The sequence below is a fragment of the Pundamilia nyererei genome, unplaced genomic scaffold, assembly GCF_000239375.1.
Source record: "Pundamilia nyererei isolate P.nyererei 1_Seehausen unplaced genomic scaffold, PunNye1.0 scaffold00163, whole genome shotgun sequence".
Taxonomy (NCBI): domain Eukaryota; kingdom Metazoa; phylum Chordata; class Actinopteri; order Cichliformes; family Cichlidae; genus Pundamilia; species Pundamilia nyererei.
In genome coordinates this window covers 490348-503471 of record NW_005187564.1, presented here as the reverse complement: position 1 = coordinate 503471, position 13124 = coordinate 490348, and the positions used below count along the sequence as shown (strand labels likewise).

General features: G+C 38.6%; 1 protein-coding gene across 1 annotated transcript in view; it reads right to left on the bottom strand.

The window, feature by feature from the left end:
* The window catches only part of thsd7ba (thrombospondin, type I, domain containing 7Ba), a 189621-nt gene that overhangs the window by 144875 nt on the left and 31622 nt on the right, over nucleotides 1-13124 (bottom strand). Inside the window, exon 2 of the mRNA XM_005745722.2 lies at nucleotides 2572-2909. The gene's annotated coding sequence lies outside the window, so the exon portion shown is untranslated. The remainder of the gene's footprint in view (nucleotides 1-2571; nucleotides 2910-13124) is intronic.

Here is a 13124-nt window from a genome sequence, read left to right as displayed (position 1 = left end):
AAAATTGGTCTTAATATCAAATACAGCTGATTTAGGCACCGTGGGAATTTGCAGCACATAAAGAATAGCAAAACATTTTATGTTTATGCAAGCCGAGGTATTAAGCTGGTGATCCACACATCCAATACTAACATCACTGAGAGTTTATTTTATTTCAAAGTCACATCTGTCATGAATTAGATGTAATCTGTGCGACTGTGGTAAGCATTTTCTAATCTACTGATTCTGTACAGGACAAGTTTTTAATTTTTCTTTTGACATTCCACATCAATACAACAGAGAGGCTTTTCTACATTTTGTCCCGATAGTATACGATAGTAAGTATCATAGAGAGTATCTAATGGTAGATTAACTTCTGAGAGGCAGCAGCCATTTGAGATTTAAGATTATTTACACATGGCGTGCCTGTGAAAGCGCTGGCAGCTGAATTATTTTTGCTTGATTTCATTCAGGGAAATTAGATTTTGACTTTGCTGCTTTAGCTATGTTTTGGTGGGGGTAAAATTTGTTTAATGAGAAAGAAATGCTTGGATGGAGATGGCTTGGTGCCCAGAAGTGGGCTGCCAGATGCACAGTTTTTGATGGACTGTCCAATTCTCCTCTGGCTTTGATGTGTTATTCTATAGTCAAAATGGTTTGCTCTTTTTTGTGTGTGTTGGAGGGCTTCAGGCCCAAGGGTTTGGCAATTCAACACATAACTATTGTTTGTATCTATTCTCAATACCAATTTGCCTCATGGGGTTCTGTCAGGCAAAGAACAGCGAGTGCTCTTTTTCACTCCCGCTCTGTCTCCCTCTCCATCTCTTCCACTTTCTCCTTTAAATAACTCATCCACTCTGAAGATAATGTATTCACAATTTTTATTAGAACTGCCTTTGTCTCACATTTTTTGATGGCTAGAAGATGTATTCTACTTGGATGAGTGAGCAGACCAGTCTGGCACTCACATAGCCATATGCCAATTAGATACCTCTGGTTGCTGATTACTAGCCATTCTCTTGGGCTGCACTTCTCTGGAAGCCATACCTGACTGCACCTATATTACACGCACCCTCCAGCCACTCTAATTTGACTATGCACAGGACAAGCAGCACTCTTCTTGGGCTGACAGACCATGTCACAACTGATTGGAAAACATGGTCTTGAACACAAACAAGCAATGGAAACAAGCATGACCCCAAGGCATGCCAGTTTTGTTTTTCAAAGTACAAAAAGGTAGACAATCGAGATTACTCTACTGTAAGATATCTTTGCGAGAATCAGCAGCAATTGTGCTCATCCAGCCAGCGCATCTCAGAATGGGTGAGTAATACAGGCTATCCTGAAAATCTTAAAAAAGAAAAGCTCTTAAGCTGCTAAATATCTGGGTCAAAGGAATCATGCTAGGCTCTCAGTGGCCGTAGAAAACCTGGCAAACAGCATCATGGCTCAGATGCTGGTGTGAGTCTTATTAGATACTCCACGATCTGATGGAATGCAATCTGCTCCTCTGTCTCCTGTGGTCCTTGTTTGGGGCTCACTCATTGAATTCAGCGAGAAAAACCCTGCAGCTAGCATAAGGGAGCAGATGAGCAACACTCTACACCCCTCCCTTTCACAGGTGGTCACAATAATTAATGTTTGATTAGATGTTTCCAAATGAATGGCAAAAGCTAATTTGGTATGCCAAGGCTCTGAACAATCACCATGCGATCCTCCAGCCTCTCTTTAAATAAGCCAAACACCCTGTTCTGTCTGGAGTGAAAACAAAGGCATTTGATCCCAGTCTGTTTACCAGAGATGCCACCCTCTTCTCTGGATTTCCACATAATTATGTAGCCAACCAGCTCATTCCCGCTTCAGATTCTAAGCTTAAACTCCCATCTATATCGCTGCGCCATTCTTTGTGTGTTGCATCAAGTGGATTCAGGTTAACACAGCTGCGAGTATTTTTTCCACATTGTGGCGCATGTAATTGTTTTTGATTGGGGTTGGCAATATGAAAACAGAAATCCATCTACATCCAAAGGAGCTGATTTTTGCAGATGTTTTCCTTGGCAGGAATGACCATGACAGCATTGAAAGAATCACAAATGCACAACACATTTTTTTGTATTCCTTTGATCCGAGGCTTATTTTAGCAGTCGGTTTCTTCTGTTTCTGTATAGATTGGTATTTAAAGAGTATTGCACTACATTTGATTCTTTAATTCCTTTGACACCAGGAGTTTTATTCTATTCAGAACAGTAACAAAGACAGTGCCACTATTATGCTGCCTGAATGGATGGTGACAGCTCATTATATAAAACGTGTTTGTCATTTCCAGAATGTTTAGCTTCTTTTGTATTTTCATTGCAGCTGTAAAACAAAAGAGCACAGATATATAGCTCAAAATGAGTGGAATTCAGTTCAATTTTGATGGAATCTTGGGAGTCAGCATCTTGACAGTTGAGCATTAGTCTCAATCTGATCATAAATTCTGAAAAAAATATTTTTTCCACCCTTAAAATAAAGAAAACGCACATTTGGATAACTAAATTCATAAACAGCTGCACTCTTAATTGGACACCATGCACATGATGTAAAATGTACCTGAGCAAGATGACTGCCAGTCATCCCTTTCGGTGATCTGGTTGTTACAGTAGCAGATGCTTTTTTTTTTAGTAGTCCCACCGAAAGCAGGAACAGGGCAGAGGAGGGTCCAAAGATGTTAAGTTTGACGGGGAGAGTAAATCACCTGCACCAGGCCTTCAACCTGAAGCATCATGCAGTGGCTTAATCCTGTGTGAATCAATGTGTTGTGGGCTGGGACTGTGTCACACCTCCAGCAGTGACTGGTATTAACTCCCCGGTGCTGGCTCTGTCAAGCACTCACCCACTGATGTTCCTACTCTGGTTGGCACAAGACAGCCCGAGCTACTGTAAGGAATCTGAGGAAGACAAAAACAGACAAGGAAAAAAAGAGGCAATGATGTTCACATCTTTCAACTACAGTGCAAAAATCTGACGCCTCATGCAATGACATTTTATTATTTATGTTTCACATGATACACAGTTGATAGCTAGTGAGCTGCAAAAGGCAAGAAGTAATGAATAACAGTGTGAAAATGCAGGGAAGCTCTACAGAGATGCATGACGTGAATGCAATGTCTTTTTTTACACACGATCAGCAAATACTGGTCCAGAGGTAGGACTTTGCTGTGATTTATAATCCACTCATCTGTTCTTTCTTATTCGCTCTACTCTTCATCTCAGTGCAAAGATCCCCGAGAAAGTTTCTGTGCATAAGAAAAAAGGATTATTATGTTTCCAGTTTTCAGACGTACTGCTGTTAAAAAGGCGAAGGGCAAGTTGTGCATTATAGCAGCAGGTGAGTTTGCTGTCGACACATTTTGCATAAATCTGCAAGGTTTGCAGTGATTATTTGTCTATCCCTCAGTCTCCAGGGGGCATGTAAGACAATGACAATTGAGGAGTTGAAGTTGCTTCCCATAATATTCAATGACAACCTGTCAACCCTCTAGCCAAGATCTTCCTGAGAGCTCACCCAGATGGAAATTGAGTCCTATTAACGCCTTCTGACTTTGTCTCAGTGCTTCCATGCTCTCTTATTGACCTTTCTGGTCATACTCCTGAAAACCACGGCTCATAATGACCTGATTTCCCAAGGCCTTTAAGTGCTTTGCCCTGCCATTCCATTGTGGCTCAAATGAGCTTGTCTCTGCAGCTGCACTCCTCCTCCAGCGGGCAACTAACTTAATAAAAGCCAACAAATAGGGTGGAAGAAAGGTACTCCTGGTAGACAGAGAAAAATCAATTGCAAACATTTCAATTTCAAGTATGTACACACAGTTCATTCATTTTTTATTCAGTCTGTTGTTTATTAGAGTCAAGGTGCATGTGCGACGTATCATTTTCTTACCGCTTGTTAATTTCTGCCTTTAGTTGATAATGAAATAAGTATTTTTGTGCGCTTTAAATCACAGCAGTAACCTTAAGATGGACAATACGGCACTTCGTACAATCCTGGGAGCTTTAAATCGACCACTTTTGTTTTTGCCAATGCAGCTTAAGGGATGTCACTGCCAGTCTGTTAACCAGTGATTCCACCACTTTAGTCCAGACTGAAAAATAACAATTAGTCTGCTCAAACACCTCCCACAAACTTGATGCAGAGTCCTCAGGTGATTAATCTTGCCGACTCCTTATCTAGCACCACAGTGGGGTGAAAATTTAGTGTTTCATTGAAATATCTCATCAACATTTTGACAGAATGGCATCTAATTTAATATACACATTTACATCACACATGAATGAATTCTGATTACCTCATTTCACATTTAGCAATTACAAAGAGTAATTAAACTGGGTGATTAAAATAAATTAGTATCTGCTTTAGCTTAAATAAGTCTAGTAGTTCAAACTCTAGATTATGTATTACCCTAAGCCACCACATCTATTTGACACTGGGTCAGTGCAGTCTCTTCAGCTTTCTCTGCTTAACATCTTCTACCTTTAAGTTAAGCTCAAAGGCAGAAGTGTTTGCCATCCTCTCTCCTGACAACAATTGCCTCCAACCTTAAACCTGCCTTGTGCTTTTCACCTCCCTTCAGGAGCTTACCTCGCCTGGCTTGGCACTATACTCCAGTCCCACAGCTAAAAGCTCTCTTGACAAGGCAGAGTGTTTGCTCTGCAATGTGTGCAAGTGTGTTTCTTGAAATTATTGAGGTCTGTAAATGACATTAAGGTTGTCTAAAATGTTCATCCCTTGTACAGTATTCTGGTGGTTTTGTCATTTGCAGAGGTTCACAAAAACTCAATAAAAAAGAGAATAGGAAAAAAAAGTAATGATTTCTATCGTCTTTCATAGCTTTTCCAAAAACCGCTAATAAGTACTATTAATACTGTAAATGTACTATTACTATAAAAACTGTAAAAGTGGAATTTGCTAATCCCTCCTCAGCTACCTGCCTCACTGCTGGAAGTCAAGACCTTGATATTTTGCCAATATAAACTTAGGACAGATATATATAAAACAAAATAAATGTCTAATGTGTGCTCCAAAAACATCAGTTGATACACTGAACTTGGCCATTCCTTGTGTATTGCCATCTGCTAAATGATTTCTAGTTGCTGTTACATTTTAGAGATAAGACTTTAATCCAAACATTGAATAAATTAAATTCTGCATCTCAAAAGAAGCTCCGCATTTAATGAACAGGCTTGGCAGCATCCACAGACCCAAGCTTTTCACCATATCATAAACCAGTTCCCAGCTCGGTACCTTGGCAGACAAACATCAGAGACAGCTGCACTGCAGAGTCACTAATCACCTCACTAAAACAGACAGTATATTATGCAATGCGTACATGAATTCAGTCCCAGACTGTTAAGATGTTGTATGTGGCAGTATCTGAAAGAGAGAGGTATCTCAATTCTGCCAGCACCTCAAACAGTCTGGCAGCCCAAGCAGCTGCTCCTGAAGCCAGGGTTGTGAACTCAATCAGCTGCATGTTTATCACTGTGGCACCAAACTTACTATGGCTCTTTTTCCCTGCCTCCGTGAGCTATAGATGCAGTGGTATGGCCAGTTAAGCCAGCCAACGGGGGTCACAGTACTGATAATAGGAGAAAAAATACATATATAAATAAGCCACGCCCATAAGTGTCACCAAATAAAGATGAGCTATACAATACCACCCATCTTAATTCTGATCTATTCGTTGATTTTTCGGGTCTTTTTTATCACAATGTGTTGATTGTTTTTCTCAGTTTCTGTATGGTTATTTTAAAAAAATTACTTTGAGCTGGGCTGGAAATTCAGTGAATGCCTGGAAGATAAATGACAAAGTAAATGTGATCAGACAAAAAATGCTCCATATGATATTTAAATATGCACAAGCTGCAGAGAATCTCTTAATCAAATGAGTTATGTCACATGTAATAGGACATCAGACATACTCTCATACAGAGAGGAAATCTTTTTGCCAGTCTTGTTTTGTTTGGGGAAGTATTTTAGGGGGAGTTTTGGTGTTTGGTGAAGTCTATTTTTAAATTGAGCCTTAATGTGAAGATTTTAGTTCATCAATGTTTCTATATTTCTGTATCTGATGGATACAGAATTGAAGGAACAATTAAACTAGGCAAAGCTGTAGCCCACAGCTGTCTGAACATACAAGCTCCTCTGCTATACTGATCAAAATCAAACCTCTGACAGAAAATAATAATTACTGTGCCTCTAATGTTCATCCAAAAAAAATTGACAGAAATTCATTTGGAAGACTGTCTGATGTATTCTACTGCTGAAGGTAAAAGGACACCTTTGGGGATCAAAGTGGTTTTAGGCATGTAAAAGCTGTAAAATTTCACCGGTAGATATTCATACACCTTTTAATTGTTCACAGATTTCCTTGTTCAAAGTGAATCAATGGCCTTTAGAAAAAAAATTATTCCAATTGATGTAATGCCTAACACAAAGCCACAGAGCATTGTGTTGATAGCCAGATAATTCTTACAGAATATTTTCTTCACACCATAAATATTTCATCGCAGACATGAAAAAGGACCTCGAGAATGTCAAATTAGCACAACCAGAACAAAGCTGCAAAATAATGAGCTTTTTCCCTTTTACTGATGCGAACATTTTTGATAAGAATAAGATAAGTCTCCCTCAAAAACACTGTAAAGAGCTTAAGTTGCCTCACTGTACACTGTTAATTCCAGTAGCTTTCGTGGCTTACATACATTACTTACCTTTGTTTGGAAATGAAGAATATACTAGCTTGTATTGAGTTGCAGTTTACTCATTGTTGTGGAGCAATGTTAAACAAATTGAGTGACAACAAAGGAAACAATGACATTGTTTCATGGGGAGAAAGGAAACTGCATTAAACTGTGCTGAATCTGCCAAACAGATGGAGGAGGAGAAGAGCAGCAAATTTGGGATTGCTTTGTTAACTTCAAATCTAAATTGTGTATTGTGGACAGATGTGGAGAGCTAGAAACCCAATGGCCTGTTTGAAGTTCGCCACCTAAAGCGCATTCATGGTGCATTGTAATGTAAATTCTCCACAGACGAGTCAAGAGATTAGGATCATATCTGACAATTATTTTAAGTATAATTTGTATAGAACATGACTGTTTCTATAAGAGCCTGACTTCACTCCACAGATTGTTCTCCCATTATTATATTGAACTTGCATGGCTGAAACTATTTCTGTAATATTGTAAGTAAATTAGGATGTGGATGAAATGGCCCAATAACAACATTTAAGTTAAGAGCCTAAATCCTGCAGATTGTGAGTATAAACTCATGTAAAACTTAAATTGCTATTTTAAATTGTTGAAAATTTACATTATTTTATGAGCGGTTTTGTTCGTTACTGCTGATTACAATAAACCTATGAGTTTTCCTTTCTCCAGGCAGTAGTTGTTAGCTCAAACAAGATGGTGCTTTTACTGTTTTTGGAAGTTTTTTGTGCTATTGAATGTTTCATGATGTTGTAATCCATTTGTTCATTGTTTTGTTCTGCAAGCCAGATTTCACAGACAAGTGCGCCATTGTACTGCAAGGCCTCCCTGTACTATGTCGTGATGATCTTCATAACATCTACAACACTGATAAGTTTTTATAGTTGCATTTTAAAAGAGCGAACAGAGTTGCAGTGAAGTTTGTTTGGAATTTGCAAGTTTTACCAAGAGCTAGAAGTTAATACTAATTGTACAGGTGTGAAGTATGTATGTACAGTATGAAGGTTTGTTTTTTATTTTAGTATCTTTGTGAAGCACGTCAGGGTTTTACTTCAGGGTTTCCGTGAGGATGACAGAAGGGGGACACCGCATGGGAGAAGAAAAAAGAGGAAGCACCAAATTACAGCTGACTTCATTCATATACAACAGTGATACCACCCTGGTGGATGGACTGAGGTGACTGTTGCAGTGAATTGGTGCTATATTAATTTAATTTAATTGGGTAACAAATAAACATGTGAAAAACCTGATTTCTCAAGCTGTCGTTTCTTCACATGTTACTATGAACAGTTGTCTAATAATTGCATTTATGAAGCAGGCTTCTGAGAGTGAGGATGCCTGGGGTCTGTTGCAGGTGCAGCCTGTCACTGGTGAAGCTGTGCTCATCTCTCCAAATCATTTTCGCCTTGATCAAGGGTCTTTCTATAAGAGATATATTAATGGATGTTTTCAAGAAGCTGCCTCAAGTAGTTTGCCTCTTGTTTGGGATTTTAGTGCTTTTTGCTTGGACTAACCTAAAGACTTATTCATTCAAATGACGCTTGGAAGAGACTCCTACCGACACATGTTTTAAATTACAAGCTTGGTCACTGTACTTTCCCACTTCAGGAGTCCACATGGCCTCCATGTGGACTCCTGAAGTGGTTTTAAACCATTACATGTGAAACTACATCAGGTTTTGTGCACTTTTATGTCTAAATAAATTAAACCTGTTTTCTGCATTTCGCACCTCTCCTACAACTGATATTGCCATAAAAAGTGTCACACATAACTTTCATACTGACTACTGATACCTCCACTTGTGTAAATTACATTTTCAGATGAGCAGTGTCACTTGTTTTAGGAAGGAGAGAAATAAAATACGTGTCTGTCTTTATGCGTTTATTTTTGGAGGAAGGCTCGTTTTTGTTATTCTTCCTCTGTGGATTTCTGACGCACTTGAATAACACAAGTAACACTTGCTTCTTCTTTTTTTTAAGTGAATAAGGCTGCATGAGATTTTTTGTCAAGGTTAATTTACACTTTACTGAGAGGGTATCGCTCATGCATGGCAACTATGATTTGGTTCATGTTACAGGTAGGTCATTCTCAATCAAGTTAAAGGTGCTGACAGTATGTGCAAAACAGAGCAAAAAAATGCACAAATAAATAAGGATTTGGTGCAGAAACAGAAACTCTAAAAGCCAATGTGTGAAATGTTTGAAGCAGATCAGGGAAATATTCTACAATAGGCAGCGATAGATGCTGAAGCTGAAAGAGGAAAAAACGGTTCCTGGATAATCGGATTTGTTTTGTGCAGCTGTTCCACCTGGCCTCCCAGCCTCCACCGCCCCTTCATTAAAAAAGCTTATAATTATCTCAGCCGTGGCTGTAATCCTGGTCACTCCATCTACCCTTTTCAATTGATAGGCACATCTCGTGGGACTAGGGTATGCAGGTGAGTGTGTCTGAGTCCCGACTGCTTAGGATCCGGAGGGGATTGTCGCACAGAAAGGGAGCCATCAGTGTGAGCAAGAGAAGTAGCGTGACGGCGTCAGGATTAATTTCGAGGAGGCCTGGTTGCTGAGGTTGGCTGATAACATGGGTCAGCAGCTGCAGAGACACCTGGACCCTGAAGCCACGAATGTTACCCTGGAAAATAACTGTTAATGTACTGAGAGCTGTGTGCATTTATCTGCGTGTGTCCAAGTGTGTGTTTGTGTGTGTCCAAGTGTATGTATGTAGTAAAGGTAGAGGAGGAGCTGATACCTGCCTAGCCTGCAGAAGATGTCCAGAGATGGTTGAAACCTGTAAAAAGTCAATTATACAGAGGGGAAAAATGTGGAGAAGAGGGGAACCATGGGTGAAATTAAAAGCCTGCTTCTTGTGATAAGTGGTGATGATGGGAAGTCTGTTCTTTTTTGTAAGTGGTAATCTGGGGTGGTGTAAAGAAATGTCAAAATGTTCCAGCGTGTTGAGGAAAGAAGAGGTTGCACGCTGTGTGAAAGAGGAAACCGAAAATGTAGCATTCTAGTTTGACACAGGACTTGATTTTCTTTGCAAAAATTAAATCAGTGTTAACAGTTAACAAAAAAAAAACAAAAAAACAGGCTTTGCTGGTTTTAGTGTCTATGACTATATCAAACAATACTCTGTCATATGCTCAGTACATCCTGCAATTGGCCAATATCAGCTAAAGAAGAAAGCTGCTCCACTGCAGGTGAACTTTGCTTTTAAATTCATCTTTGAATTTGATATTTTCAGAGTCAAGATTTTTAAGACTGTCATAATAAGTCATTGGGAACAAGTCAAAGGACAAATAGATTACAAATGCTCAAAATAAGATCTGTAAGACTACAAAAAATAGGAATTAGTATCAGTACCTAAACAGAGCCTAAGACAAGGATTTAGCTCCTGTATAAAGGGATAATTTTTGTATTTTGAGTCATCAAAAACATTATTATTATCTTTCCCCCTCTCAGATCTAAATGTCAGAACATTATGTTCACTTTGTTCACTGACCTTTCCAAACCCATCAACACTGATGACAGCGCTAATAACCCAGTCACACGCCACTATGTTTTTTTCCTCACACTGTGCTATTTACATATTTGAAACAATGAGATCATTTTTATGCAATGAATTATTGTGTTTATTAATGCCGTCATGTGCATCACTCCAAAACTGCGGGTGGGACTGAAACAAAGACGATGATTTCACACTTAATAAAAACACACATTATATGGGGTTTGCCATTTAGAAACGTTCAGAGCTAATTTCTCATGTTTTTTAAAAAACATTAAAGCACCTGCCCAAGAGCACAACATATTCAGATTTCCCTGCCATCAAACACAAGTAAAGTAAATCTTCAACAACATAAAGTCGTTAGGTGAGCGCAGTTCCACGCACGCAGACACAACCACTCAAACACTCACAGTTTTTGAAGTGTCGTCTATAAGCTCAACTGCGTCAGAACTCAAAGTTCACATTTAGGGATGTGAGGGGGAACAAGTTGACATTTTGTGCTTTAAGGTGGCACCAGTACTGTGCCAAGAGATAAGGGCTCAGGACAATAGATAAAGACTGCTTGAGAGACAGCATGCTGAGCCTGTAGCTGTATGGATTATCAAAGCGCAGCCATGGATGGAAAAGAGGAGGGCAGAAGATGGGGAGGCTGGCCCAGTGTCTCTTACTGGGAATTATGGTTCCACACAGAAGAAAGGCACTCAAATGGCTGACTTCCTGTATTGATTGGCGGGTGTTCCAGGGATTAAACCTTAACCTTATATTGATCCAGTTTTCTTTGTGAGTCTGGATATAAGGGAAGAACTCTGGCCATGAGACAGCTGCTGCATTTCCCCTCGCTGATTTCTTAATTTTAATTGCTACATAAAATTCAGCTTAAGCACCTACACATCTGATTTTTATCTACAGGCCAACAAAGAAAAGATTCAAAGTAATACAGAGAAATCCTAGAAAGGAATAGATGTGTAAAATGTGGTGCCACATGCACAATGTCAGGTAGCTGAACAAAAGAAAGCTATTATTTTCAAATGTTTGACTCAGATCTGACAGGCAGCCATGTCCACTGGAAAAAAGCCCGTGCTATCAGCTCACCATTAGGATAACTGATGTCGCTCGCAAGTGTTAGTGCCACACAAGGCTGATAAGCATAGACTTGAGAGGCAATTTGTCACTCACTCCTTGGGTGTTTATGTTGGGTATAGCATGAAACGAAATAAGTGCCTACTTTGTTTTGGCAATAACAATGAAGCTCTTTGCCGAGTGGGAGGCTGTTCGATAGAGTTGTATTCACCCGCTGTAGACTTGCACAAGAATGCACAATAATCAGAGATGATTGTAATGGCTGCAAAGTGTACATTGAATAACTCTCCCTCGTACATGATTGGCTACTGTGCTCCCTAAGCACACTTTAGCGTTCGCTATAGCCGAATCTCATTTGCAAGAGTAAGTGGAGTGTGATTGTGATCATGTTTTTGCAGTTGTTGCTTCAAGACTTTAAGCATTCTTCAAAATCAATAGACGTTACAATTTACACATTTTAAAATATACTTTCGCACAGAAATGTTTAAATTGTTTATGTTTGTGATTAGTGTCAGTTATCTCATGCATCTATTCTATCTCGTTCTGGATTACGTTTATAAATAATTTTATTATGACTATTTTGAACAGCGCCGTGTACAGTTTCAAAGATAACGTCAACGTGAAAGTGAAACAGAAAACCAGGCCAAACTTTGTTCCAGCACTTGAAAGCACAAAACAATGCATACAACACAGATTGTGCATATCTGTGACTGTGAATGTATGCACACTCTATGACCTGTTGCAAAAATAACATTCGCATTTGCTGTTTCAACTTTTTGTTTTAGGCGATTTCCTATAAGGTAGTTAGATACTGCTCATACTTTTAACAGTTTTTTATCATTCAGTCTGTGAAAACATAAGATTTTGTGTCTTTGTTAACACTGGGCATGTAGAAATAAAAGATCATGATTAAATAAATCAATGTAATTGAAAAAAAAAACTACTTTCAAAAGTGATTAAATCAATTTTAGAATTAGAACTGGTATTAGGACTTGTGGAATTCTAATACAACTGATACAAACAACCACGAAATGCAATTGACTAATTGGTCCACAAAATGTGCTGGAAAATTGCATTCAAGCAAAAGTAAATTACCTTTGTAAAAATTTAATTATATAAAAGATAAAAGTAAATAATAACATAATATCACTTCTACTACTGTGTTGAAATATCAGTGTTTCTTTTAATGCAACATCATTACATCATCCTGGATGAACTGCATCAAGCTTTTAAGTCTAACCCAGCTATAAATCATGCTTTATATAGTTAAGTATTTTGCAGCAGTAGAAAATACAGTCCATGCATCATCCATGAAAACGTTCTTCTTCACGATTGTAGCTGATTAACTAGACAACAAATAAGATGATCACACTTATCATACCCTCACTTAAACCAAGGAAATAAATAGTAATTAAAGCCAGATGAATTGAAGTCGCATAAACAATATAAACTTTCATGTCTGCAGCCACAAACACACTTATCAAACTGAACACAATTATTCATTTTTTAAGTCAATGGTGCATACAAAAAAGCTTTAATAAAGCATTTATACTGCTATTAATTCTAGTACAAACTAATACAATTTCCTTTTTTGTCACACGTTCCCAAAAAACATCCCACAGTTAACTACTCATAGAGAAAAACAGTTTAAACTATGGATACACAAGCTTTCTAAAGGAACCATATGTTTCTTCAGTCTTATCATTCTCAAGTGTGCGCAGAGGCTACAGGAAGTCATCTGGCTTGGTTAGCAAAAGTCTTAGATATGCATGCTGAGCTAAAGAAAGTGCCCAAAGGCAAATGTGCACATG